Below are 27,974 nucleotides of genomic sequence, written 5' to 3'. Positions count from 1 at the left end.
TTTTGATATTATGATATTTTTTTAATAATTTTTCTATCTTTATATAATAAAAGTATTTCATATTAATTCATTTGGTACTTATTGTTGGTTGAGATATATATCTAATTATTGTTCTACTTACGATCTGACGAGTAGCTATATTTTTGAATAGAACTTATTTTCGATAATTTCAAGGGTTAGGGTTAATTGTTTCAGAATCGTTTGTTTATGTAGTCGGCGCTTAATGTATATCGGCTGAATGGACGTCAGTGATTGGTTGAAATTACAGAAATACGACAACTTTAACATGGAATAATTTATGGATTTCTTTTTTTTTAAAGAAGACTAAGAGAAAAAGATGTTTTATATGACACATTCTACCAGTGTTCCAAGTTTCAAAGTGTTTCGTTAATGAAAAATGTGGCCCCCGTTTTAAAAAAGATCCTTATTCCGTGACAGGTATTCATTAGTACAAGTCAGGGTCAGGAAGAGGCCTAGTTCATACACATCCACATTGTTAAATATCATATAATTTGTGAGAGTGATATGACACACACATCCGGACAATTATAACACTACAAACATACACAGAGACATACACACATACTCACGTGCACGCACACACCACCCTGATCAACACAACACACACAAACATACATATACACACACGGGAACAAGCACATGCACACACGCAGCACTCTGACAAATACGAATCACGCACACACACCTGCACACATATATACACACATATATACACACCACCTTGCTAAATATAAAACACACACATACACAGACCCATACAAATGCAGACACCATACTGAACTCTAAGACCAATCAAAATTCACCACACACATACACCAAGTACATATACACACACACAGAACCATGCACGCACACACACAATCTTGAACTCCAGTCGAAAAACCACCAAACCATGACAGACAAGCCCAGAAACGAAAAATCCCTTTGCTCTCACAAACTATTCGAAGTTAGATAATGTGAATGCGCCCTCCCAACAAACTTCTCACACTATTGCTAAAAATAGCAACGATCATTGCGAAACACACATACAAGACTAAAGATGAAGGTGACAGGTTGGTCATTCCCCTAAAATTCTTATAAAAAATTGTTACACGCTTTCTCCTATCAAATACTGTCTACAAATTCTTTCTGTATATATACGCTTAGAAACAATTATGATTTCCGATAAGCTTATAAATGATTATGAACTTATTTTACTTGCCTAAGTTGAACACTTTTGTGTAAACTGTTTAAATACAAAGCCTCTCTTAACATTTTCTTATCATTGTCAAATATTCTATCACTGTATTTTAATACATCGATGTTAACTAATTTTTAACACCGCAGAGACTACACAAAGTCTTACACTTTACTTTTGAAAAATTTTATTTAAAAAAAGTGAAACCAGTCAAGTCTATAAACATCTTTAAAAGACTTCTGCATTTTCAAATCCTCTTCCCTGTATATTTTCACTCGTGTGGTACCTTCCAAATTTACTTTGTTATGTATGTATATATATATATATATGTGTGTGTGTGTGTGTGTGTGTGTGTGTACTACATATCAATACTTTCATACTGATTGAAAACTTATATGATTCTCCCCCTCTTACATATTTTCCAAATGTAACTGAATAATTGTGTATGTGTATATGATTGTGGGGCATATGCATATATACATGTGTGTGTGTGTTAATGTGAGTATGTATGTATGTGTATGTATATGTATACATACATATATCTGTGTGTTGTGTGCTTGTGTGTGCCTATCTATATTATACACAAATTTGCATTCTTATATTTCATTTCCACAAAAATTATCCTCTCAACCGCTTCAAACAATTTTTGCACACAATAAATAATATACTTTCTTCTTCCTTACACTTATAGACATATATACGCACAGGATGAATTCATGCTATTCATGCTATTAGCTGTCAGAAGTGAAAGTGCTCACTGCTAGTGAAGTATCTGTCTGTCTGCCTGCATGCCTGTGGCCGGAGCGAGCTATATGTCTGTCTGTCTGTCTGTCTGTCTGTCTCTCTATCTATCTATCTATTACTCGAAAGTTCGCGCGTGATAGCATGATAGTGCCTATATACATTCTTTTATTATTATTGTTGTTGTATTTTGACCTGAAGATTAGCTATATTTTTGAATAGAATTGATTTTCGATCGTTTTAATCAATTAAAATTTTCTTTCTATTTGAAAATTTGGATATGAAACACGTGTTGTCATTTTATTATCATTATCTTATGATATTTACTTTGTATTCTATTATACTTATTTATTGTGCATTTACTTATTAATTTTTCTATATGTGACAGTGGATTTTCATCGATGAGTTCATGAACCTTGGTTCTTTTCCCTAAAACTATATATTTATATATATCTTATACTGTGAAACTTAATTTAATTTTTATTTTTATAAATTGAATTTATTTGAGTTTTTAGCTGTAAATTTGGATTTTTATCCCTATTATTATTATTATTATTATTATTATTATTATTATTATTATTATTATTATTATTGTTATCATTGTTATATATATATATATATATATATATATATATATATATATATATACCGGAGTAAGCACATAAATGTGCAACAAGATGGAAAAAAGAGTACTCAAATACCAGAGGTAGAGTAATATGCTTTATTTAAAAGCAGCAGAAATATAGCAAAAAACTGTTACTCAGAGTTTCACGTTCCCGTTCATCGGACAGTTTTGTTAGAAATGGGAGAGAAATGACGATGTTAGGTATGCAATGAACAAAATAAACGAAAGAAATGAATTCAATATAGATTCATCCTAATTTTTAAAAAATCAAAGAAAACCTGAAATTGAAAAGTGGGTTCAAAATACATATTGTAAATAATTATATTAGAATTATCGCTCAATTAACACATTAAAATCAAAATAAAATTTACGCTGCATTAAAATAAAAAATAAAAATTCTACAACAGTATATACGCATACTAAACTATCTACAACATACATATATACATCAAAATACACAGATGCATACGAACAGACAATATACGTATATAGGCATATATTTGTAAGACATAAATACATGCACGAATATGCATGTATACACATACACATATGCACGCGATTATGCTCGCATACGAAAATTATTCAGCGTTGGAACAGGCAAGTGTACCTTAAACTTCTGGATGGGGGGGGAGTAAGGGGTGGAGAAGAGTAACGTATAGATAAAGGACGTTACGAATGTAGAAAGGGAGAAAGTGTGGTTTTCGTGAGGAAGGAAAGAAAGAAGGAAGTGTAGCGAATATAACAAACGTATACAAAATTGGATTACGTATATATGTGTATACCAAAATGTATATTAGCATCACGTATACAGATATATAGGGATATGTACGCGAATACACACAAATATAATTGTATACGTGCGTACGCACACATTGAAGTATGTATGTGTATAAGCCTGAGCACACATTCTCATATGTAACCTAGATGTACACACGCGAATATATGTATGTATGTGTAAATGTAAGCATACACACTTACCCATGCATATGCAAAGACGCACACACTCGAAACCATGTATGTATGTGCACAAGTGTAAACATAGGCTCTATACATAAGCATAAACGCACACATACGAATACATATGCATTGTTACAATACAGACATCCACATAAAAAACTTTTAGGTCTTAACGTATATATGCAGACAACTTTTTAAAGAAATTGCTGAGTGTATAATAGCAAAAATTGGGCAAAAATACATACATAATAGAATCCCATATATCAAACCATCCATAAAAACGGTTAAATTTGTTTACAAAATATTTTTTAATAAATACAAATAAAATAAAATAATATAAAGTAAGATAAAAACAAGAAAAACTATGCATATAACAGTCTAAGGCTTTCTTAAAAAGACGTTGGGATCTATACAATATTCTTGCAATGCGAAGTAAAATGCGGTACAAATCCAATAATGAGATTGCAAACTGGTTTCAAGGAGTCAAAAATTATCAAAAATATACTACCCATATGGTATGTTATTAGCCGGCATTTTAAATTTAGACTCATGTCTACATGAATTTAAAAGTTTGAGTCTTTGGTTCAAAGCTTTCTTGTCTTGGAATAAGATATGGAATTTCTCTAATAAACACAGCTCACATTTAATTGGTCTTTTATGGGCACCGTACCTGTAAGGTGATGTTCTACCTAAAATCCTCCATGTCACGTTGAAAGGTCTGGTTTCGCTTTCTTTTAATTAACAGACGTATTTTGCCAGGCAAGTCTTTGTCCTATTTTCGGGGTATCTGAAAGAATTTTTATGCGAATAAAGCCTGGTTTTGAATGAATTTTCCGAAGTCCCTGTGTAAGTTCTATAATCGTGTGAGCCTTCTATCTGGACTTTGGCTCTATACACGATAACTTTTTCTAGACATCTCCCTTCCAACGGACAGGAGGTTCCATCTTTGAAATTGCAGCTTTTGGAAAAGAATCGGCATTATGATTTTTGGAAATTATCTTGTTGTGCTGGCTAATCAAAACAGCGAAGTTTTTGCAGCAAGAATAGCTGTTCTTGAGCGTTCTTCTATTGAATATTCTACAAAACTTATGGTCAGGTTGAAAGTGTCTAGAGACTAATTTTAAAAATTCCTTACCTATATTAGTTCTTATGGCCATATTGAAAGCTGGGTTGAACTACAAAACTTTCCTAGTCCTAGTTCTATGTGTTATGTTGTTGTTAGCATTACACTGGGTATACTGGATCTTCTCAGAGAATCTACTTTTCCTTAAAGCACTATTATGATAAGGTGCTGTGTTTTGGAATGTTGCCTCATCCGTAGAAATTGACGATATTCGCCTACCTACGTTACTAAGTTTCTAAGAATAACTGGCGGATGGTTGGATTCTTTGCTAATATAAGATAGTTTATCATTAGGCTTACGGTAAGGTTTGAATATATCTGAATTCAAGTCTAAATTTACATCTAAGAAATCTACTTTTTTGAGGTTAGTATCTATTGTAATCCGCAAGCCTATCCTTTGGAAGAAAGCAATTAGATCCTTCCTAACTTTATCTAATTCGTGGCCGTTTAAATTATGGGTGACTATAAGGCCGTCATCCCTATATATTCATGCGTCTATAAACGGGAATTCTAGCGCATACCTAAGACCGTTATTTGAAACGACCAATGAAACAGATCCACGTGTTTTAATCTTATATTAGTTTTGATTGCATCGTCATTTCTCTCCCATTTCTAACAAAACTGTCCGATGAACGGGAACGTGAAACTCCGAGTAACAATTTTTTGTTATATTTCTGCTGCTTTTAAATAAAGTATATATATATATATATATATATATATATGGTGGTTGTCTACTCCTTAAACAGAGTTTGACCACCTCCTGCACCTACACCTTAGCCCTTTCATGGCGTCTGATGTGGCTTTTTAAACCAGACAGTGTTTTGAAAAAAACACCCACACAGATTGCACCTCTGATTTGCACTACCAATACCTGCAAGTAAGTTCTGGAGAACTGGAGACTTGTTGTTATTCAGCTTATTCATAGCTAAATAAATGTCATTGAGAGTTGGTTCAGATGCCATCTCTTCTATAACTGGAAGTTGTTCAATTTTTTCTATCGTCCTCATATTAATGGATGATGGTCTATTCAAAAGTGCAGAGAAATGTTCTACCCAACGCTTATGAATAGAAGCGGTGTCAGTCAGAAGAAAACATCCATCTTCTGTTCTCACTGGAGCTACTGAAGAAGATTTTGGACCATATACCTCCCTAACATAAGAATACAAACAACTGGCATCATTTCTATCAGCTGCTTCTTGTGCCCCTTTTGCCCTATCATTCCACCATTCCTGTTTAATTTTCCTTAGAGCAGTTTGCACCCTCCTTTTCAGCTTTCTGTAAGTTTCATTTGAGTTGGGATTCAATGACTGAGAGAGCAGTGTATTGCCTAAGCTTTGTTTTTCTAAAAGTAGATCATGAATTTCTGCTGATCTATCTGAGAACCAATCTCTGGATTTATGAGATTTAAATCCCACTGACGAACTTGCAGCCTGAAATACTTTTGTTTTGAAATCTTCCCATAAATTGTTTGGGTCAAGATTAATACTTTCTATAGCGTCGTGGAATCTTTGCAAGTTGCTTGATAATTTAAAGTTTGCAACGTTTAACTTTTTGGGTATCTTAGGACCAGACTGTCGGTTTTTAGGTTTTATCGAAAAATCTATTTTGCCACGCAGTAGATGATGGTCAGTCCAGCTCTCTGCCCCTCTCATGACCCGAACGCTAGAAACGTCTTTCATATCACATTTCCTAATCAAAATATAATCTATGAGATGCCAGTGCTTAGATCTTGGGTGCATCCAGGTGGCTTTATATTTATTTTTCTGCTTAAACAGAGTGTTGGTGACAACCAGATCATTCTCAGTACAAAACGTCAAAAGAGCTACTCCATTTCTATTGCATTTTCCAATCCCATGTCGACCTAAAACAGGCCATGAAACATAGTCCCTTCCAACTCTTGCATTGAAATCTCCCAAAATGACCAGCTTGTCAGAAATTGGTACTTTCCTCAATAATCTTGCTAGATTGTCATAAAACTGTCCCACAGTTTCCTCAGAATGGGACATTGTTGGTGCATAAATACTGACAACGGTAAGAAACCTACCTTTTGTCAGTTTGATACGGCATGACATGATCCGGTCAGATATACCACTTGGAAGCTCTGCAATGGAGGACACTAATGTATTCTTGAGAGCAAACCCAACACCAGATTCTCTACGCTGACCCTTAGGTAGGCCTTTCCAGAAGATAGTATATCCATAAGCAGATTCCATTACTTGACCCTCACCAGAGAGACGAGTTTCAGAGAGAGCAACTATATCAAGGGAATATTTCTTTAGCTCACATGCAATAAGTGCAGTACGCCTTTCTGGCCTCTTCGTGAAATCATCATCAAGAAGTGTGCGCACATTCCAACAGCCAAAATTCAAACGATGTTTATTTTTACTTTTTCTTGAGGACTGTTTGACCACAGTGGCAGGGTGACGACCGGGTCCAGCCTGTGATACACTGGGACACCTGCCGGGCCAGACCTGTTCCCCTGATGTTCCCAAGCCTTTTTTACCATTTACTGAATTTGTTTCAGACATTTTAAAATAAGTTACAGGTGCATTTTTAGGTTTCTGCCAACCAACCAATTGAATGATTTTACTAAGATTTGGAGTACAGGAAGTACCTGTGCAGATGAATAATTTTTAGTGGGTATAGCTTGCACTGCACTACCCCCACTTATTAGCCCAAGAAGACTTTCACCGGTGTGACAAGAGAATTGACAAAACCAGGAATTTCCAAGGCCTCAGGTTTTATTTCGGAGATTTCCTTCTCCTAGGTAGATTACCAACCAAGGTTAAAGAGCTTCTACCTGCCCATGAGGTAAGCCGTCCCATTCCAGACACCTAACCGACACTCAGACACTCTGTAAAGTGATCAAATATCACTCTGGTGACCGATGTGGAGCAGCTCATCAAAAAAAATTAAATAAATAAAAAAATAATAATATATATATATATAAATAAAACATAAAAGATAAAAAATAGTATATATATAAAATTAAAATTATTCATATATACATATTTACAGACATTCACACACATATACACACCCATACATATATATATATATATATATACATATTTACAGACATTTTGTTGGATGGTCGTTGACTGCTCAGGAGTTCATCCGCCCTTTGACAGGTCTTATTTTTCGTCCTGCAGGGTGTCCAACAACACCCTCCTCACCAAGCAAGCCTGGTGGGGTTGCCAGTTTAGTCGCCGACGACCCGACCATGCAACAGGTTGTACTGGATTACATGTTACCAGTAGCACTGAAGAGCGACCTGACATATATATATATATATATATATATATATATATATAATACAGAATGGGACAAGAACACAAAACATCCAGACGGTTAGGTGATACAAGAAAGGGACAAAACATCCAGATAGACGATAGAAGGAAACATGGACAGATCAATCGGAGTTTTCTTTCCTCAGTCGAGATCCAGATTATCCTTGCAGTTTCGGCTGGTTATTCTCGATATTGGTCCAATATATATATATATATATGTGTGTGTGTGTAGGTAATATGTATGTATATGTTTGTGTGTGTGTGTGTGTGTTTGTCCCCCCAGCATCGCTTGACAACCGATGCCTGTGTGTTTACGTCCCCGTAACTTAGCAGTTTGGCAAAAGAGCCAATGGAATACGTCCTGGGGTTGATTTGCCTGACTAAAGGCGGTGTTCCAGCATGGCAGCAATCAAATGACTGAAACAGATAGAAAAATAAAAGAACACACACACACACACACACACACTGTTTAAATAGTTCGTTGCCTCCGAGCACAATACTACCTCTAAGGATATAGGTGGGTCCTTGTACTTATTTTAAGTCTGGTATTTATTTAATTGGACACTTTTTGGCAAGCCACGGTGACACAAACAATTTTTAGAAAGTGGTGAAGACAAATGCAAAGGAACACACACACACACACACACACTCATTTTACTTGTTTAGGAATAGGGACTGCATTTCTATCGGCGCAGCCCTGCGGTTTCCCCGGGCCCTGTGAAACTGTTTAATTCATAACGGCATGGAGAACGGGCGTGAAATGATGATGATGATGACGACGACGACGTTGATGATGATGATAAACGTATCCTTCAATAGGTAACGTGGGAGGAAAAAATTGAGGAAGATTTGATTGCTTTTTCTAGCAGTTTGAATGTCTTAAAAGAGCATATACTTTTCTAGGCCAAACACTTTTACTTAGATTTTGGTCATCATCATCATCATCATCATCGTCATTTCAAACCCATTCTCCATGCTGTTATGAGTTATGCGGTTTAACAGGACCCGGGGAACTGCGCGCCTGCGACGATAGGAATGCAATCCCTAAGTGTTTCGGAATGTCTATACAACCACTCGATTTTATTAACTAATATCTCATTTTCTCAGTGTTGTCTCTCAAATGCATGCGTGTGTGTGTGTGTGCGTGTGTGTGCGTGCGGGTGCGTAGTGAATCCGAGAGTGAGTAGGGAGAATTGGAGCAGAACAAAAGATACTATCAAAGAGGAAACACCTGCTTTTGTTTACTGAACTGCACGATACAGTAAACGTGTCATTTATTTATTAAAGAACTTATTTGACCTTATTTTTTTATTACAATTATCAGTTTATGGTGTGTGGTAACTGTGTTAGTTTCTTTTGCTGGTTATTGTTTAATTCTATATCCTATGGTATTTAGGTTATAGATCGTTGGTTTACGAACATCTTATAGAAGTTGGCGGCCATGTTGGTGCTCCGTTTAAAAGGGCATAGTGTAACAAATAGAACCGAGTACTTATGTTTTAATTCCGGTACTTATTCTATTGGCCACTTCTGCCGAATCACTATCTTACGGGGTTGCAAACAAACCAACACAGATTGTTAAACTGGTGGGGGAACAAACAAATTAAGTACACAAATTACATACGTATATGCATACATACATACATACACACATACATACATACATACATACATACATACATACATACATATGTAGTGGCGCGAAATTATGGCCGCCATTAAGGAAGTACAATCTACGCATGCGCAAAGGACTTGCCTTCCCGGAAGCCCCTCGAGTGCGCATGCGTAGTAAAACCAGTACTTAAAGCGCTTCTTTCGTTTTCTAAACCTCTTTAGCGTGATGTGTTCGACGTGACAGCTACTTGCTCCTTTGGCATGCATCAACAAAGCTCTCAACCTTCCAATGCCGATTACAAGTTAACCAGCGGCTGCCAGCCTGAATAACACAGGATTTGTAAAACCAAGCACCACCAAAAATAAAACTTACTTTTATTATGTTGTTAATTGTTCTACTGTTTCTTAATATATAATTTTGTTGAAAGGTGATAGAGAGAGACTAATGTCTCTATTGCAACTATCAACCTTTTACACATACATACATACATACATACATACATACATACATACAGTATATCTACTATAGACTATATTCCTAATCTTACTTGAGGGTTCATCCTACACGTTATACTGTTGCTATCCGTACAGGGGGTTCTTTGGAAGATGTTGATAAGCCACAAAAATGGCGAAATATGGTATTCATCATTCCTGAATTCGATCTGAGGCGAGTTGTCTTGCCTGTCTATGACTTTTCGGCGTTTTAAAACCCAACGTTATGAGGAAATCTTGCGTGTTATACTGCAGCGAATCTGGCGAAGAAACAAAACATACATCGAGTATTTTATTATAAATGCAAAACAACGCCACGGAGGAATCTATGTAGGATCTATTTTAAAACGAAACACTAACGAAACACTTTGAAACTTGGGACACTGGTAGAATGTGTCATATAAAACATCTTTTACTCTTAGTCTTCTTAACAAAAAAAAAAGGAATTCGCAAGTTATTCCATGTAAAAGTTGTCGTATTTCTGTAATTTCAACCAATCACTGACGTCTATTCAGCTGAATAGAGTTTACTGCTGGGCAGTCATAAAAATGTTATTCCCTGTGACATATTTCATCCAGTTTAATCGTAATTTATACGCATATATTGTTTATATAATAAATTACGCTGTGCGTATCTATGTGTGTAACAATTTTAGAGTTCGGATTCTCGAGTTAGGGTTAGGGTTACGGTTAGGGTTAGGGTTAACAGTCTAGTTAGGGTTAGGGTTAGGGGATTAATACGATATACACCGTTACAGCGCTAACTGTTTTCAACTGAATAGACGTCAGTGATTAGTAGAAATTATCGAAATAAGACAATTTTTTACATGAAATAAATTCGAATACAAAAATATTTTTCTGTTCTATAACACAAAATAGATAAGTATACGAAGTTTGAAAGTCTTTCCGTACCAAAAACACTACATAAAACATAAATGAAAACTGGCGCCCCCGTTTTAAAATAGATCCTCTATGTAAGCTTTAATAATAAACTGTGATAGGTGAACCGTGATATGGCGAGGGATTACTGTATATGGTAAATGAAAGATGGAAGATGGAAGATTCGAGAATTTTTATTAATTACTACAATTGTTTCGACACATCTATCATCGATCCCGCATGGGTGGATACTTAACAACTGGTTCAGGAGCATCCGACAGTGCATATGTGACTCTTCAGGTGACGAATAGATATAACTCGTTAAAATAACAGTTCTACAATGTATCTTCTCATTTCGTGAAAAGAAAAGCAGCAAATTAAAGGATATAGCTCTATTTATATAGAAAATCAATAATATAATATGCAAAAAAAAAAAAAGAAACGAACACAATGCAGCGAGAAAAGTATTAAACATAACCATTAACAGATATGGATGTAGATGTATAAACGCCCTCGCGTAGGTTGTATGGTGCATGTACACTCGCTCATACAAGCATCCACAAAGATGTAAGAATACGCACACGTGTGATTTGGTGCACGTACGTTCACATAGCAAGTTAAATATCTACTTGGTGTTTATAAAAATAAGGTGGTTAAAGCTTAACTTAATTCATCCATACCTTAAAGTAAATAATGTTAACAGTTGCTCAAATTCACCCCACTGCATTGTGCGAAAGTACATTTATATGCATGTAGGTATCTTGAGAGTCTTTCAGAAATTCTATTAATGATCTCATTGGTCCACAGAATGTAACGTTCACACAGAGGGAGGATTCTATGCTACGCCTACCGTGTGCCCTCACAAAACTGGACTAGAGTCAAGCTCAACAGGGTCTTCTTTCCCCTCCGATCCGTCCAAGCCCGTTCCCTTGGCTGTTGTTTCGCTAGACAGTAGATAGGGACAGTGGGAATCTCGTTGATCCGTTCATGCGCATCACTAACTTGATGACGAGGCATTTGGCTATTTCTTCTTGTAGACATCTTCATCTATCTGGTTTCCCTTTATTTTCTGTGGGTGGTCCCACTGGTGTCATTGCCTTGGTGTCGTACACTTTGACGAAAGGCCCATCTCATAGCCGGGGCGACACCACTTTCTGTAAAACAATAAAAACAACTAAAATAACATGTATATTACTGTCACTTGCAAACGGGTCGCTTATTGTCTTAGCCGGTGTTCTCTTTTTTTTTTTCTTTTGTCACTATTTTAAGTTTTAGGTCTCTAACAGGTTATTTTCCTAGGTCGTTGACTGGGTCCTATTTTAAGGAATCCCATGCTGAGAGTTAGTCTCTCAGCATATTGTACGTAGATAACATAGCTGTCCGGCTGAGTAGTCGCCGAAATGATCTGTCACGGATGCCCAAGGCGTCCAGTGCCACACTTGCAGGTCAGCACCAGGCACCGATTGTGAGTCCATGCACTTCTACCGGCCGATCAAACTTCTGCAAAAGCAATTGAATGAGTGGTCGGTATTTATGCACTTTCTCAAGAGATGCCTACCTCAAGGCATCTCCCTGCTCCAATCGGACAGTCACGTCGATGACTACTACCTTCTCCGGACAGCTAAATACAAGGTCGGGTATCAGCCTGGAACCTCCTACAATGTAAGAAGCCTCTACACTGACACTCCAACCATGACCTACAGCCTCTTTCGCCACCAGGCTACATATTTTGTTATGTCTGGCGAGCCGTGGTCCTTTAAGAGCACCACAAACTCCACTGATATGGGAAATAGTCTCTGCCCCTACTCTACATCTTGGACACGTGGAGTCCCCTCGGGGCCCACGCGTCAGAGTTTCACGGGTAGGATATACGTTGGAGTGCATCTTGAGTAATCCCGAGTAGCACCCCTCAGCGATCCTACCCGGCCTACTGATCCAACTATTGCCGATTGCATCTCCCCGGTACGCCGCCGCACACACACCATGCACCGGCTGAGCCGCCCATCTATGGGTGTGAGTCAGCCGGATATCAGGGTCGTATTCGGTCGCGCCCTCAGGTAACAACGGCAAATTGAAGGAAACTATCAGTTGCTGGTTCTGTTCGGCTAATCCTGCAGAATCAGCAACTTTCCTAACTGAGACATACCTCGAGGTCAGCAGGCGAAGATTTCGGCGGATGACGCAGTTTGGTATCAGTCTTACCATTTGGTGAAGACTTGACCCGCCATCACGCCGGCTGCAGTAAAAGAAGGAAGAGGAAGTAGTTTCGGGGAGATGTGATATTTTTCTAGCCCCCACGCGGAAGGCCGTGTCTAGCCTCTTGAGAATTCCTCTTGACGGCAGTACCTGTACGAGACTATAAAAATGTCTCGGCAGATAAAGTTGCAGCAGCAAGAGGAATTTCTGTCGGGGTTTCAGCGGAACCCTGCATATCCTATTGATATCCAGTGACACTTGCTCCACTAATATTTGCGCTGCGACCAATGCGGAATGCCGACTGTATCGTCGCGACCTGGGGGGCTAACGCGGGTGCGCAGCCCTGGACCGGCCGAGCGGGCGCCGGCGACGAGCGGCGGCTGCCGAACGCCGTTTTTCAGCCCGACACCCGGGTGCGACTTGCGATCGCGGCTTCGGTTGCATGTATTAGCTCTAGAATTGCCACAGTTATCCACTCTCCTCGCGGTGAGGAATACGGTCCCGAGGATTAGGTCCGGTTCCTGAGCCATTCGCGGTTTCACCATTCGTTTACGGCATGAACTTATACTTTAAGCTTTGAGACAAGCATATGACTACTGGCAGGATCAACCAGGTATCGCCCATTCGATCATCGTTCAGCGATGCCGGGCAGCGAGCGGGGGACGCGGTCGTGAGCGAGTAACGCCGTCGCCATGCAAGAGAGCGGGAAACTGAATCGGCGGCCTTTCGGTCGCAACGCCGCTCAGCCAGCGTCGGCCGGCTCTTTGCTCGCTCCGAACGAAGCTGCTAATCGCTTGCTTGCTTCCTTCCTTCCTTCCTTCCGACTTTGCTTACTACTCACTACTACGACTGACTCGACGAACTTAGCCGTCGATCGCCGCGTGCGTAACACACGAAATAACAACTCCCGAAGACCGGTCGTGCGCATCGCGTCTCGTTTGGCGCGCACTCACCTCCTCTTCAAGGAAATGCTGCAGCCCTCCGACGACTCGCCGCGGCTTCCCTCGTCGTCGCTCGAATCTTTTTCCCTTCCGTTCGTCTTCCTTTTCGCCGCCGCGCGTCCAGTACCGATCTCGATTTTTTTTTCTTTTTGCCGACCGCTTCCACACGTCGCGCCTTGTCGTCTCTCGACTCCCGAAGACCGGCTGTGCGCATCGTGTCTTGTTTGGCCACGCACTCGCCTCCTCTGCAAGGAAATGCTGCTGCTGCTGCTGCCCTCCGACGCCTCGCCGCTGCTTCACCGTCGTCGCTCGAATCTTTCTCTTCCGATAGTCTTTCTTTCCGCCGCCGCCGCCGCCGCACGACCGGCACCGATCTTAGTTTTTCTTTTTTGCCGACCACTACTTCCACCCGTCACGCTTTGTCATCGGCGTCGTCTCGTTCAGTTCGCGGTTTCTCTGTGGTCGGGGATTCTTTTGTCCCCCGTCGGCCGCCTCGAAAGGGCGGATCATGTCGTTCGGGAGAAGAGACTCAATAGATCGCAGTGTGGTAGCTGCTCTACTAAGCACATCACTCCGAACGGCAAGTCGAGTCGTATGCAAGCGATCCTTTTCATCTCGATCTCTTCGAACAAGTCGGGGGATGGGACGTCGACGATGACGACGGCGGCGGGACCGCCGCCGATGTCCCAAAATGGCAATTCCACCAGTGACACTGCCGCTCACCGCGCGAACGTGACAGGCGGACGGCGAACGCCGAGCTAAGGCATGCGCCTTGAGGTTGAGACGTTTTGGAAAACAACTCGGGTCTCTTGTGTGAATGTTACATTTATATACAAGATTTCTACTCATACAGAGGTTCATCACTGGGCATTTTGAGTTTTCTCTGCATGAGCATTTATTATACTTATTTGTATATATGGCAGTTCTGACTTCATTTTCCGACGTTACTATGTTAATTATATTAAAATCATTTCTCCTATCACAATTTGGTGCTTGTCATCGAGGCTTACATTTTTGTTGGTATTTAGATGCGTATGTTTGCTAGATCCAGTAGGTGGATTATCGAACTGTTAGTAGAGTTAGTGTAGGATACCTTCATGGTGTGCTGATTTAAAAATAGCATGGTATCTATTAGATTTAGGGAAACATTTACCTAAAACGGCAGAAATATTTTCCAGCGATCTTGGTTAAAACATTCGAACCAAAAATTGGGTTGTACCAGAGTACATTGTGATGCCTATATCTGTTATTTGGCTTACGTGATCTAATGTGTTATTCAGGATTGGAACAATTTATTGCTTTGAGCAGTAGGATTATTGTGTCATGCGTATCTATGAACTTTCTTTGGTAGTTCATTGCTTTGGCCAATTCTTCCTCACCTGTATTCTCGATCTGAGTCAGTTCTCATACTGTAACGCTGTGATGGTGTGCAATGTGTATTATTATTGGAGGAATTGACAGTGTTGTGAATGCCTGCTTCTTGTATATATTGAATTTTCTCACGGTATTCAGTCCTAGCTAAAGTAGCATTATAATAAGCTGTATGTGATTCGAAATTTTTTTATTAACAGATAATCTAGAAATTCTTGTAGAAATAGTATTAACTAATCCCTGAGGATTAAGGTGGATGGTTGGATGCTACATTTATGTACTTAATATGATCATTTGGCTTATGAAATGGTTCGGATAATCCAGTATCAAGACAATGTAGCATCAAGAAATTACTATCCCATTTTAATGCTTAGTCCTAAATTCTTAAAACTTCTAAAGAAATGTTTCCTATGCCTTTCTAATTGTACTTTACTACTTCTGTCCAGAAAGAATAGGGCGTCATCTCTATATAGACCCCTGTTACTTCCGGAAAGGAAGACTGGGTTAATGAAAAGATATATATACCAACTTAGTTTGTGACCTGTGCAGAGTTAGATGACCACATCGCTATATCAAAAGTTGGTAATGGTAGTAGAAATAGGAAATGAGATTGTGTTACAGGGGAAAATGGTTATGTATGTATTTTTATGGATTTTATTCGTAATTGGGAGTTATTTTGAGAGAGAAACTGAGTGTATGACTTAAGGGATGGTATTAACGAAATAAAATCCAAATATTTCATCAAGTAAAGTTGGACACAGTTTGTATTGAATGGAATGTTTGACTGTCAATATGAAAGTGACTTGTACAGAGAAATTGTGTTGGAAAGTACGCATGTGTATGTATATGTGTGTATTTACGTAGGATTTGTATTGTGTCTGTTTCTTTTGCTGTCAGTGTTTCTCCTTCCTTTCTTTTTGTATTTGTTGTTGGATCGTTCGTAAAAGTTCATAAGAGAAAGTAGGAGTTGAAAGGATTTGTAAAAGTATTAGAAAGAGGAAATTAGATTTTATTAGAGGAGAAAATGTTAATTTGTGTAGTTTTATGGATTTTATTCGTAATTGGGAGTTTTTTTGACGGAAAAAATGACGCTGTGACCTAAATTATGGTATTTAGAATATTAATTGCGATTCTTTCATCCAAGAAATTTGGAATTGTGTAAATGTATGAATTTTAAACATATACACACACTCAGAAAATCTGGGCATGAAGAACAAAATATGTATATATGTATACATGCAAAACAAGAAAAGGTAAAAGGTGGAAAGTGGGAGGTTTTCAGACGATGAATATTTAAGCATAAATATGTAGATATTTATATTAATAGATTCAAACTTACACAGAGTACAAACGACAGAGAAAATTGAAGGAAGAGAAGTATTATAAGTCAAACGGCTGTTTGTGGGGGCTCGGAGATCCATGATAATGTTAGTAGATGTAGTTCATCACAATATGTGGCCGTAAAAGATGAAATCAACATGGAATAAGATGAGTCTCTGTCATTCATGGTAGAGGTCTTACATTTCAGATGTTAATGCAGAGAAGTTTGAAGATGGAATGATTAAATGCAGAGAGCTTACTGCATTAGAGGGGGGAGTAGGAGGGTCGGTGGGGTCATGGGGTGTTAAGACGGGAATGGTGAGAGGAGATAAGAGAGCCAGTTCAGGAAGAGGGAGAGGTTAATAATGAGGGTATTAAGGAAGTGGTAGTAGAGGTGGGGAGTTGGGAGATGAATGGGAGGGGTAGGATAGATAGTAATTGAAGGGTAGTCAGTTGTGTTGGGTTTGTGAACAGGTATGAAAGTTTAGGATTAATAGCAATAGAATTATTGGGAGTTGAGAGAATGAGAAAAGAATGGCAATTATTTGAGGGAGGGAAGGTGTCTGATTCAGAGGGAGATGACTAAGGTGTAGAAAAGTATGGAGAGAAGACAGATGGAGGAGGACAGAGTGGGGGTGTGGGTGAATCGGTGATCAAGATAGCAGTAGTCAGTAGAATAATGAATGTAGGTTGGTATTGGAGGAGGGGGGGGTACTGAGGTATGCAGATGTGTATGAATTGAATAGAGGGAGATGAATAGAGAAGAAGGAGGGAGAGGTTGATAGGTCAATATCTAATTGAGTGGGGTAGTTTTAAGTGCTGTGGTTGAAGAGGAAAGAATACCACTTGTGAGGGAGGCGGGATGTGGTGGCTAAGAGGAATTTGCAAAGGTAATCATGGGAAGGAAAGGTGGTATTAGTGGAGGGGTAAGTTACTAGGCTGACCTTGTCGTACCTAGAGGTTAATTATAATTAAAAATAATTATACTTATGGGGTTACATAGATTTAATAAAATGGACAAATGCTGAATAGAACCAGTATTTACAAGAGAGTATTACGGCCACTAACAAGGACAGTGCTGTGCTTGAAAAACATCGAAAAAGGCAATACGGTAGACAATTCCAGGCTAATATCCTGCTTGCCACTTATGTGGGAATTATTGACTGGAATAGGTACCAAGGATCAACTCCTGGTAGACAAAAACTGTGCTAAGAGACTGCAAGAGGAGGAAAACTAATTTAGCCATGACATGGATCGATTATCGCAAGGCGTATGATATGATCCTACATTCTTAGATTATGGAATGTATGAACCTATTTGCATCGAATGTTGAACAATTGCTTGGAAAAAGTATGGCGAAGTGGAGGACGGAACTGACAGCATATGGAAGAAGTTTAGCGACAATAGAAAACAGGAGAGGCATCTTCCAAGGGGACTACCCCGCTTGTCTTTGTACTGTGCATGATACTAGTTACACTGATTCTGAGGACAGCAAAAGCTGGGTATGTATTCAAAAGCTGCCAACAAAAAGTCAACCATTTGTTATTCATAGATGACCTCAAACTTTATGGTAAAGATGAATCCCAAGTCAGTTCCCTCGTTGATGCAGTGTATACCTTCAGTGCTGATATCGGAATGGAGTTCGGACTGAGAAAGTGTGGTGTGTTAGTCTTGAAGAGAGGCAAAATCAAATGCATAGGCAGGCTAACGATACCATCAGGGGAGGTTATGAAACAGATAGAAGAGACGGGCTATAAGTACTTGGGGATTTGGGAAATGGGTAAATTGATGGAGAAAGAAATGACAGAAAAATTTAAGGTGGATTACTTGCGCAGACTGAGACTGATCCATAAGTCAAAATTAAAGGGACGGAATAAGATTGAAGCTATCAACACCTGGGCAGTTTCACTCCTTAGATATGGAGCAGGAGTAATTGCATGGATACTAGACAAACTAAGCAGCTTAGACAGAAAGACAAGGAAATTGCTGACTAGATATGGGATACTCCACCCAAAAAGTGACACAGACAGATTGTATGTAGCAAGAAAAAGAGGGAGAAGAGGATTGATTGGATGTGAACACAGCATTAGAGTAGAAGAAAACAACATAGCATAGTATGTAAGAAATTCCACAGGACTGCTGTTATTGGAAGTAAGAAGGTCAAGCTTGTGTAGGATGAAAGATTGCAAAGATAAAGCACTATACAAGAAATTGAAAACGAATGAACCTGAAAATAGGTGGATAAAGAAAAGAATGTTAATACAATTTCATAGAGATGTTGAAGATAAGACAGACAGAGAAAAAAGATGGTCATGGAGGACTAAAAGGGATTTAAAACCAGAAACAGAGGCTCTAATCTGTGTTGCCCAAGAGCAAGTGCTAAGAACGAATTATATCAAATACAGAATAGACAACACATCAAAAAGTGATAAGATCAGAATTTGTTGACAAAATGGTGAGAGTGTATGGCATATCACCAGGCAATGTACAGCAGTAGCCCAGAAAGAATATAAGAGACATCATGACAATATAGCAAGGGTTGTCCATTGGACACTTTGCAACAAGTATAGACTTGACAGAGCTAAAAAAATGGTAGGAACATAAACCCAAAGGCATCATCGAAAATAATACAAAGATCATATGGGATTTTACGATTCAGTACGACCATGAGATAGAGAATAGGAAACCAGACATAGTGTTAATTGAGAAAGAAAGCAAATGATGCTGGATCATTGAACGCAGCGTCTTCCAAAATGTAAGTAGTTTTCGTAAACTCATATCCTCCGACGCTACTCTATCTCTTTCTCTTTCCTCCCCCCCTCGTTCTTCCTCTGTACTACTACGTATCTCGCTTTACCCCTCTCGTTCTTCCTCTGTTACTACTACGTATCTCTTTTTCCCCCTCGTATTTCCTCTCTTTTTCTCGTTGCTCACCTATTCTTCTACTTCCTCCCTCTACCACTCTCTCTCTTCCCTTTACACCGGCATGGTCACATGCTTCCGGTCAATAATCCTTTCCTTCCTTGGCTTTCGCCAAGCAACGCACGCACCACTTTGTCCCTCTCGGGTCCGTGCCTCATCGCGTTCATACACACATAATTTTTCTCGTCTGGCCGTAAAGCCTTTTCTGTTTGTTTTCCTGTCTTGTTTTTTGTCCGCCACTACATTCCTCCATGGCTAGATTTAATTTGCGTATACAAATTTAATCTGCGATCCATGGGACGAGCCGTTTTAGCGATGCGTCCTGCCCAAGCTCGTCGAAACGCCGGTGTTAAAACGTGGGTGGCTGATGAAGGAGAATGTTCTCTATGTGGCTCGTGTGTTCTCGTCTACGTTTGTTTGCAATGTCCTGTACCCAGATATGCACCTATACATACAGGTGGATGTCGGTATGCACATACCTGTACGTATATATGCATATACTCATTTACTATTTGTTTTTATATATATATATATATATATATATATATATATATATATATATATATATATATATATATATATATATATATATATATATATATATATGTGTGTGTGTGTGTGTGTAGTGTTAGGTGTGATGTACAGAAGTAAATATTGAAAAAAAAGTCATCAGAATTTTGGAATAACTTCTTTCAAGGGACGGAATAAGATTGAAGCTATCAACACCTGGGCAGTTTCACTCCTTAGATATGGAGCAGGGGTAATCGCATGGATACTAGACAAACTAAGCAGCTTAGACAGAAAGACAAGGAAATTGTTGACTAGATATCATCCAACTACGGACACCAAAGGAAAAAATTAATGAAAACATGATTCCGTTCATTAACACATACAGTCCTGGAATAACTAACATATTCCACGTCATAAAATCGAACCTGCCTATACTCCTTCAAAGCCCTAAGATGAAAACTCTGATTGAAAAAAACACCTTACGGAATAGCAGACGCCAACCGAAAAACCTTAAAAAACACCTGACAAGGGCAGAATTCAGATCAGAGACTAAACCAGAATTCATAGTAAAAGAATGTGGTGATAGGAGATGTGGAACGTGTAACAATACCAACAACTACAAATACATAGAAAGTGGTTCCCACATAAAATTCAAGAACGGATCTATTTTTAAAATAAATGCAGATATGAACTGCAAAACACAAAATCTCATATACTGCATCACCTGTCCAAACTGTAAAGAAAATTACATTGGCGAAACGAATAACTCACTTTGTCAACGTGCAAGAATTCACAGACAACATATCCGACAAGGAGAACTAAGAATGATTCCATTGAGTAAACATCTGGAAAGTTCAAAATCTTTCCCTTTTATAAATGTACACGGAACGGTCCACAATACCGAAAGGCAATGGAACTACTCTTCATAAAAAAATTTTCCCCAAAGTTAAATGGTTGAAAGAGAAAAAAGAAAAACAAGGAATACGTTTTGTGTGTATATATATGTATATATGTGTGATATGAGATATATATAGTTATTTTTACTAAATTGATTTTACTAATTCGATTTTGCAAATTTACAAAGATTGTACTAATATACTCTCATGCAGAACTACACCTTACAAAAAATAAATAAATAAATGAATGTATGACAGGAATATATTCTAAAAGGGACCTAAAGTCTATAAAAAGAAAGGACAAAGAATATAAAATGGAAGAACTAAAAGCAAAAGAAAAAACAGGAAGACATTTTTTGTTTTCTTTATATTTTCTAGTCATTATTCTCTATTTTTTCTTTTCTTCCTCCTTTTTCTACCATCCCTAAAATCTGTCTCAAAACAATACAGTAAGTAGTAAACAAGCTTTTAAATTAAAAAAAATTTTTTTTTTTACACTCCTTAAAAAGACCAATTCAATACAATGGCCCTTCTCTCTCTCTTTTACCACATCCATCTCTCTATCTGTCTGACTATCAGTCTATCTAGCTATCCCTCTATCCATCTATCTCTCTATCTGCCTATCTATCTATCTATTTGCTTATACATCTTCCATTGTCTCCAAAGCCTCACCCAAAAAAAAACAAAAACAAAACAATGTTCTGTTATAATCAAAACCCCCCAAAACACCTGTTTTTATATAAATAAGCTAGATTTCTGTATCTTCAGTTATATTTGAAAAGTTCGAAAGACAAACGAAAGCGCTAATATATGCATACAATAAATGAAAGAAGTTATTCCAAAATTCTGACGACTTTTTTTTCAATATATATATATATATATATATATATATATATATATATATATATATATATATATATATATATATATATATGCCCAGCTGACAACAAGGTATGCAATAAGGAAGAAAGAAAAGTCAATAGATATGACAGGTTAGCTTGCGAAGTTAAGCAGTTGTGGTTGATGAAAAAAGGTAGCAGTAGTACCAATAATTGTCAACAGTGAGTAAAAATCTTGAGAAGTACATGAAATAAATAGAGGTTTCAATAAGGGTGGAGCACTTGCAGAAAACAGCACTGCTTGAAACCACTCGAATACTCCGGATGGTGCTTGAAAAATAAGGGTTGTTACCTTAGTTCACTGGTAATGAACAGCTGACACCGTAGTACATCTCCAGCGTTAGAAGCTGTGCAAAGACAATAATAATAATAATAACTCCGATACTTCATATAATAATTATAAAGGCGATGATGACAAAATAACAGTTTAATAATTATCCCTGAAATCGTTTTCGATTTTTTCAACTTACTTTCTTCATTTTATCATTTTGCAGGAATGATACTTAAGCAAGTATTCCTTATTGGATGGACCATTTCCATTTGCTGGATGTTTTATAGTAAGTTGTTTTGTTTTGTTTGTGTTTGTGTAGCTAAAGATAGTTATGGCCGGTCTATGGGTTACCCCAGCTTTCGCGTCCGTAAAGCGCTTACAGCGTCTCATCAGACCCTAATGGCCGGGGGCCTCTGACCTCTCTTCAAAGTGGTGGAAGAAAAGACCTCATGGCTAGTTGTTGAACACACAGACAAAGGAGAGCCCAACTGTTTGGCCTGCTGATCCCAGGACTTCAGTAGGAATCTCGAAGTGTAAGCAGAGTAAGACTTCCGTTCTTGAATTTAAGATGTTCTCCGAGTCAAGGGAGTTCTTTAATATCCTCGCCGGTTTGGCTATGCGCAACTGTAGAGGCCCAATTTTTCTAGGATCGTCCATTAGGCTATGTGTGGCATCCCTTTCTCCTTCAGGCGCCACATGTAGCTGCCCAATGACGTGGCATATTGTCTCTCCAGGATCCTGAATGAGGAACTGTAGTTGGAGAGGCCTTCGTTTAAAGGTGTTCCCGGAATATCCGATCTATCATCGAATATTGTTGCTGACAACGCTGCTACTGTTGATGTTGATATTACTACTCCCGCTGTTGTTGGTGTTGATGTCGTTAATGCTGGTGTAGGGGACATCATCGTTGGCAGAGCTAGTGTTGGTGCTGTTGTTGCCTTTTTAGGTGTCTCTGTACCAATATCCAACTATTAGGTCCCTTCCAGGTGCCTTCACATTCTGCCTACTACTATAGCAAAGGTTTCTGCATCATTGTTAGTGTTGGTAAAGTATTCTCTCTCAGTTGTATTTAACCACGAGGCATTCAGGTTGAAATCCCTCTTTTCGTTCCAAATGTTTGACCAGAATGATTGTAGATCTTCTTGGGAGGGAGCTTTCTTAATGGTAATATTTTCCTTCCTCATCTCTCTCTGTATAATGCTTGTGGGTTGGAAGCAAACATGCGATTGATATGGGCTTGCTCAAAAATTCGCTTGCAATAGGAGAGTTTCTCACTCATCGTCTTGAGTTCGTGTTTAAAAGTGATTAACTTTCCCTCAACAGCTCGGTGTAAAGAGTTGCCATAAAGTTTAATTAATTTTTGTGTAAGGTAGAGTTGGTGAGGTGTAAGCTTATTTTTCTCCTTACATTTTATTGTTGTAGTTAACTATCCAAGAAGCTGGCGCGCATTGTTGATGTTTTCTTCAAGTTTTGTTTTCCATCTAGGTTGTTTAGTAATTTCATTACTTTGTTCACTGTAGATTTCTCCTAGGTGTTCTTCAGGAGTAATAGCAGCTATGTATATAAGAATATTAATATTCCTGTAATTAACATCACATGATTCCATGTGCTCTCCAGCGACATCGTTGATAACCTTAAACATTCGATCGGTTGGATTTTTTTCTCACTCGTGTTGGGAATAGTCTGTTGCTCAACGAAAGCTTCAAGAAAGTAGCAAATTTTGGATCTTTGGATCCCAATTTTTTTTTGCAAATTGTAATTTTAGAATGTTTTCGAGTTGGATGTATTCCGCAGTCTTTGCTACTGAATCAGCTAAATTTGAAGACACACTTGAATATAGCGGTGATGGAAGCGCTGGTTTGTTTTCATTATTTTTTACACCGCTTCTGGCAGATTCTGACTCATTTTCAGTGTTTTGCAAGGATCGAGGACAAGTTGATTTTTCTTTTTTTTTTTTTTTTTACAAAAGATGCTTGTTGTCAGAGTTGTTTCGCCATGAAGTTATATAGTGATGTCGATTAAGTGACATCCTATAATTTGATAAGCATGAGAAAAAGAGGGGTCACCATCTTGTACGTAACGACAAGAAATTAAGAATTTATGAGATGTTTGTAATAAGTCATAACATATTTATTACTGGAGGTAATGTGTTAACATGTAAGGTTAATTGAAGGAAAAGCTTGTAACATCACATGAACATACTCTCTTTGTAACCACATGTCTCCAAGTAAAATGAGGCGAACCTACGCGCGTGCGGATATCTATGCAAGTGGTCTGACTAAATGCATGTCGAAGAATCAAAAGACAAGAGTGGCGTGAAATTAGAAATGCTTTGCTTTATATAAGGAATGAACTTGAAGTCCCTGACTCCCACATCATCCGGTAGTTAATTGGAAACTTCTAGAATGTTTGAGAAGGTCGAGGGAGGTTACTCTCATTAAATCCCGTTTTCGTTTTGCTTCCCTGCTTGACCGCCAGGGTTCACTACAGGTATTTAAGTTGGGAAGAGCTTCATCCCAGTATTGTTTTTACTGCTTCATGTATCTGATTGAAAGGTCATCTCAGGCTTTTTCATAGCACCAAAGTAAATCTTGCTTTAGCTGTTTAGTCCAAATAAAATAAGAAGAGTACTTACGTCTTCTTCAATAACTTACTGGTGAAGTAGTTCTGTTTTCATCGGTGATAACGTTGTTAGTTTCATCTGTGGTGGTGTTAGTTTCAGCCATAATTGTGCTAGTGAGATTCCATGTGGTGTAGATGTATATTTTAAAATCTGTTTAGGATAGCGCTACAATGGCGAGTAAAAGGTGTTTCTCATATTAACTGTTGGAGAAATAAACCAGTTACCGATTTAGTCTGGAGAAGGCGGCATATTTCTAGAGTTCAGTTCAATGAGAGTTTATTGAACATGCTCATCCATGAAGATCCATGCCAAACCACAGATCAGCTAGAAAGCTCATCACATGGAATGCTTTCATGATACAATCAGTTGTCTTCCCTCAATGAGTAAGATCTAAGCAACTCAACCAGCAACACAGCAGTCCCCAAGCTTTCTTGTCACCTTCTCACCTAGTATAGTGTGGTTGAAAAAGTTTTCAATTTGCTTAAATCTCAAAAACTTTGGTTTGTCTTTGGTTTCCACTCTTCAGTTTCATTCAAAAATAGAAAATGCCATTCCATCTTCTGTAGTTTTGTCCTTACTTGACTGAGAAACTGCTTTACTTTTACATAACTCATTTAGTATCCTTTCTTTCCCTCTTTTGCTACATCTCTCTTCATTTGTTGATGAGAAAATACAGTTTTCCTTTCAGATTTGTCTCTAATGAAATGCTACATTGTTCCCTAATCTCCTCTTCTTCCTCTTACTGCTTTTTTCTCTTCTTTTCACTTCATTAACGTCTTAAAACAAAATCTTGTTTCCCAATATTACATTACAACTTATATGTTAATGCCATCTCTCATCAACAGGTTTCCTCTACTTAAACAACACTGAAACTTTCAAAGTTCCATCAAAGGAATGCAATTTAGAAGCTTGGTATCTACAAAATAAAACGTTTGAGATCAACAGTTTTATGCCGAGTAAGACTTTAATGTTTATCATTTGTCATAATAAGCATCTCATAAAATTTATCACAATTTTTCTCCTTTTTTCTTTGTATGTTATACAGTTAATGTTCTGCCATCTTTAGCACAAGCATTTTGTTCTAGTTGTCTTTGGTAGAGAGGTTAGTGTCACAGTATCTGGATCAGTCTCCTAACTCTACATAACATAATTGTCATATGAAAATGTTTTCCCAGCAGAGACCCATTCTCTGATAATTCTGAAGCCCAAATCTGCTGGGAAATCTCTCAGAAGGGAAAATTTCTAGACCATTTCTGTTAGGAGATGCAATTCTATCTCTCACGTCTTAAGCAATGATTATTCTGGCACAGACAATAAACAATTTGCCATTTAAAATGAAGTAGCTGTTTTTGGTTGATATCAGTGACTAAAACTAATGAATGCTGTGCCCTACAGAGCACAACATTCAATGTACTGTACTCCAAAAATTGAGACCTGTAAAAGATTTTTACATGAAATATAGTTTTTATAGCTATCCATCTATATCTGTTAGTAACAACTCACTATCAAAATTATTTTTAAGACTTTCTCTCAAAATCTCTTGTGATGCATTATTATCATAAAAGTCAAAATAAAATTATAGAGTTTCATCTTAGAATACATTCAGTAAAATATAGAAATTTAATGAAACTGAAAATCATTATTTACAACTTTACCTTCCATTAATTGATAATGACATCTATTTTCTCTTGTAGGTATATTTTCATTTGGAAAATGGACATATTTTCATAAAAGAGCAAATGCATTTAAGAATACAAAAATTTTTTTTAGACCACAACCCCAAAAATCAAAGGTTGATCCATGGTATTATCAACACCATGTACCATATCAACATAATTTTTAAAAAGTTATTAACGAGCCTACTCTCTGCTCTCAACATGAAAAAGTATTTCTTCTTTATACTGTTCGCACTACATATGATCATTTTGACCGTCGAGAAGTATTAAGGAATATTTTCTCAAATATCCCAGAAGATTCTTGTGCAAAAGATGTCCCCATTAAACACCTTTTTCTTTTCGGTAAACCAAATAATTCTACAATTGAATCCTTCATTCAAAAGGAGAGTGAAAGGTATCATGATATCCTCCTGGAAGATTTCAAGGAATCGTATGTTAATATTTCTTTAAAAACGATTATGGCATGGAAATATAGTGTGGAGTTCTGTGCTAATGCTGAGTATGTTGCAGTAATGAATGATGAAGCTTTCATAGATCTGAACAGGCTCGTGTCATGGCTTGGCCATGATTTATCTAAAGGCAAATATGATGACCATTTTGCTCTTTGTTATCGTATTGGCAACACATCTGCTTTGCACAGACATATTACACAGTTTAGACAATTAGACAAGGAAATATTGTATAGAGGAGATTTCTATCCTCCATATTGTCATGGCTTTGGTTATATAGCACATATTAATATAATCAATAAACTCTATCTGGCAGCCTTGCAGAATGCTTATTACATGCCGACTGATGTTTGGATTGGTGTATTGGCAGAAATGCTAAATATTAATATAATTCACCATAAAAATCAATTTATTTTCCAGAGTGTTTTGAAACATTATGTATTTGAGAAATATCAGAAATCTCGTACCATTGTAGCAGTATGTGATTTTGAAAATGAAAAAAGTGAAACAGCAAAATTAATGAGGAGTCTTTATCAAATGATTTATACTTAGAATGGCGATAATATTAAATAGATTATATCAATGAAGCACATAACAATTCATATTGATGAGAACTAATTTAGAGAAGTGAATTTGAATTGTATATTTATATGATCCTTTTGTTTCTTACTTGCATGTTTTAAGCCATGCCTTCTAAGTGTCCTTAGTATTCAAATGCAAAACTGAAATGCATCACTAGCCCAGCAAATGTCATTTATGCCTGAGTCCATGTTTAAAATCTTTAAAATTTTATCTAATGATGATGTATTGTATATTATGATGTAATCTTTTATAACTGTATTAAATAAAACTACCAAAACAGCTGTTGCCATTTGCATTTACTTTATGCACACACACACACATTCACGCGCAATATAAATTTGGGCTCCTGTTAGTACCATACTATGAAAACACAATTGTTGAGTAACCTTATATAGCTTACC

General features: G+C 37.7%; 1 pseudogene across 1 annotated transcript; it reads left to right on the top strand.

Annotated features, from left to right (window-relative positions):
• Window positions 1-77: 77 nt before the first annotated feature.
• On the top strand, window positions 78-27,853 carry LOC106877326 (beta-1,3-galactosyltransferase 1-like; annotated as a pseudogene). The gene is made up of 4 exons (XR_016244866.1): window positions 78-1,073; window positions 22,467-22,529; window positions 25,712-25,822; window positions 26,561-27,853. The product of XR_016244866.1 is annotated as a beta-1,3-galactosyltransferase 1-like (transcript).
• The last annotated feature ends 121 nt before the right edge of the window (window positions 27,854-27,974 follow it).

The sequence above is a fragment of the Octopus bimaculoides genome, chromosome 1 (genome assembly GCF_046866305.1).
Source record: "Octopus bimaculoides isolate indiv1 chromosome 1, ASM4686630v1, whole genome shotgun sequence".
NCBI classification, from domain to species: domain Eukaryota; kingdom Metazoa; phylum Mollusca; class Cephalopoda; order Octopoda; family Octopodidae; genus Octopus; species Octopus bimaculoides.
This window is presented reverse-complemented; position numbering and strand designations above follow the sequence as displayed.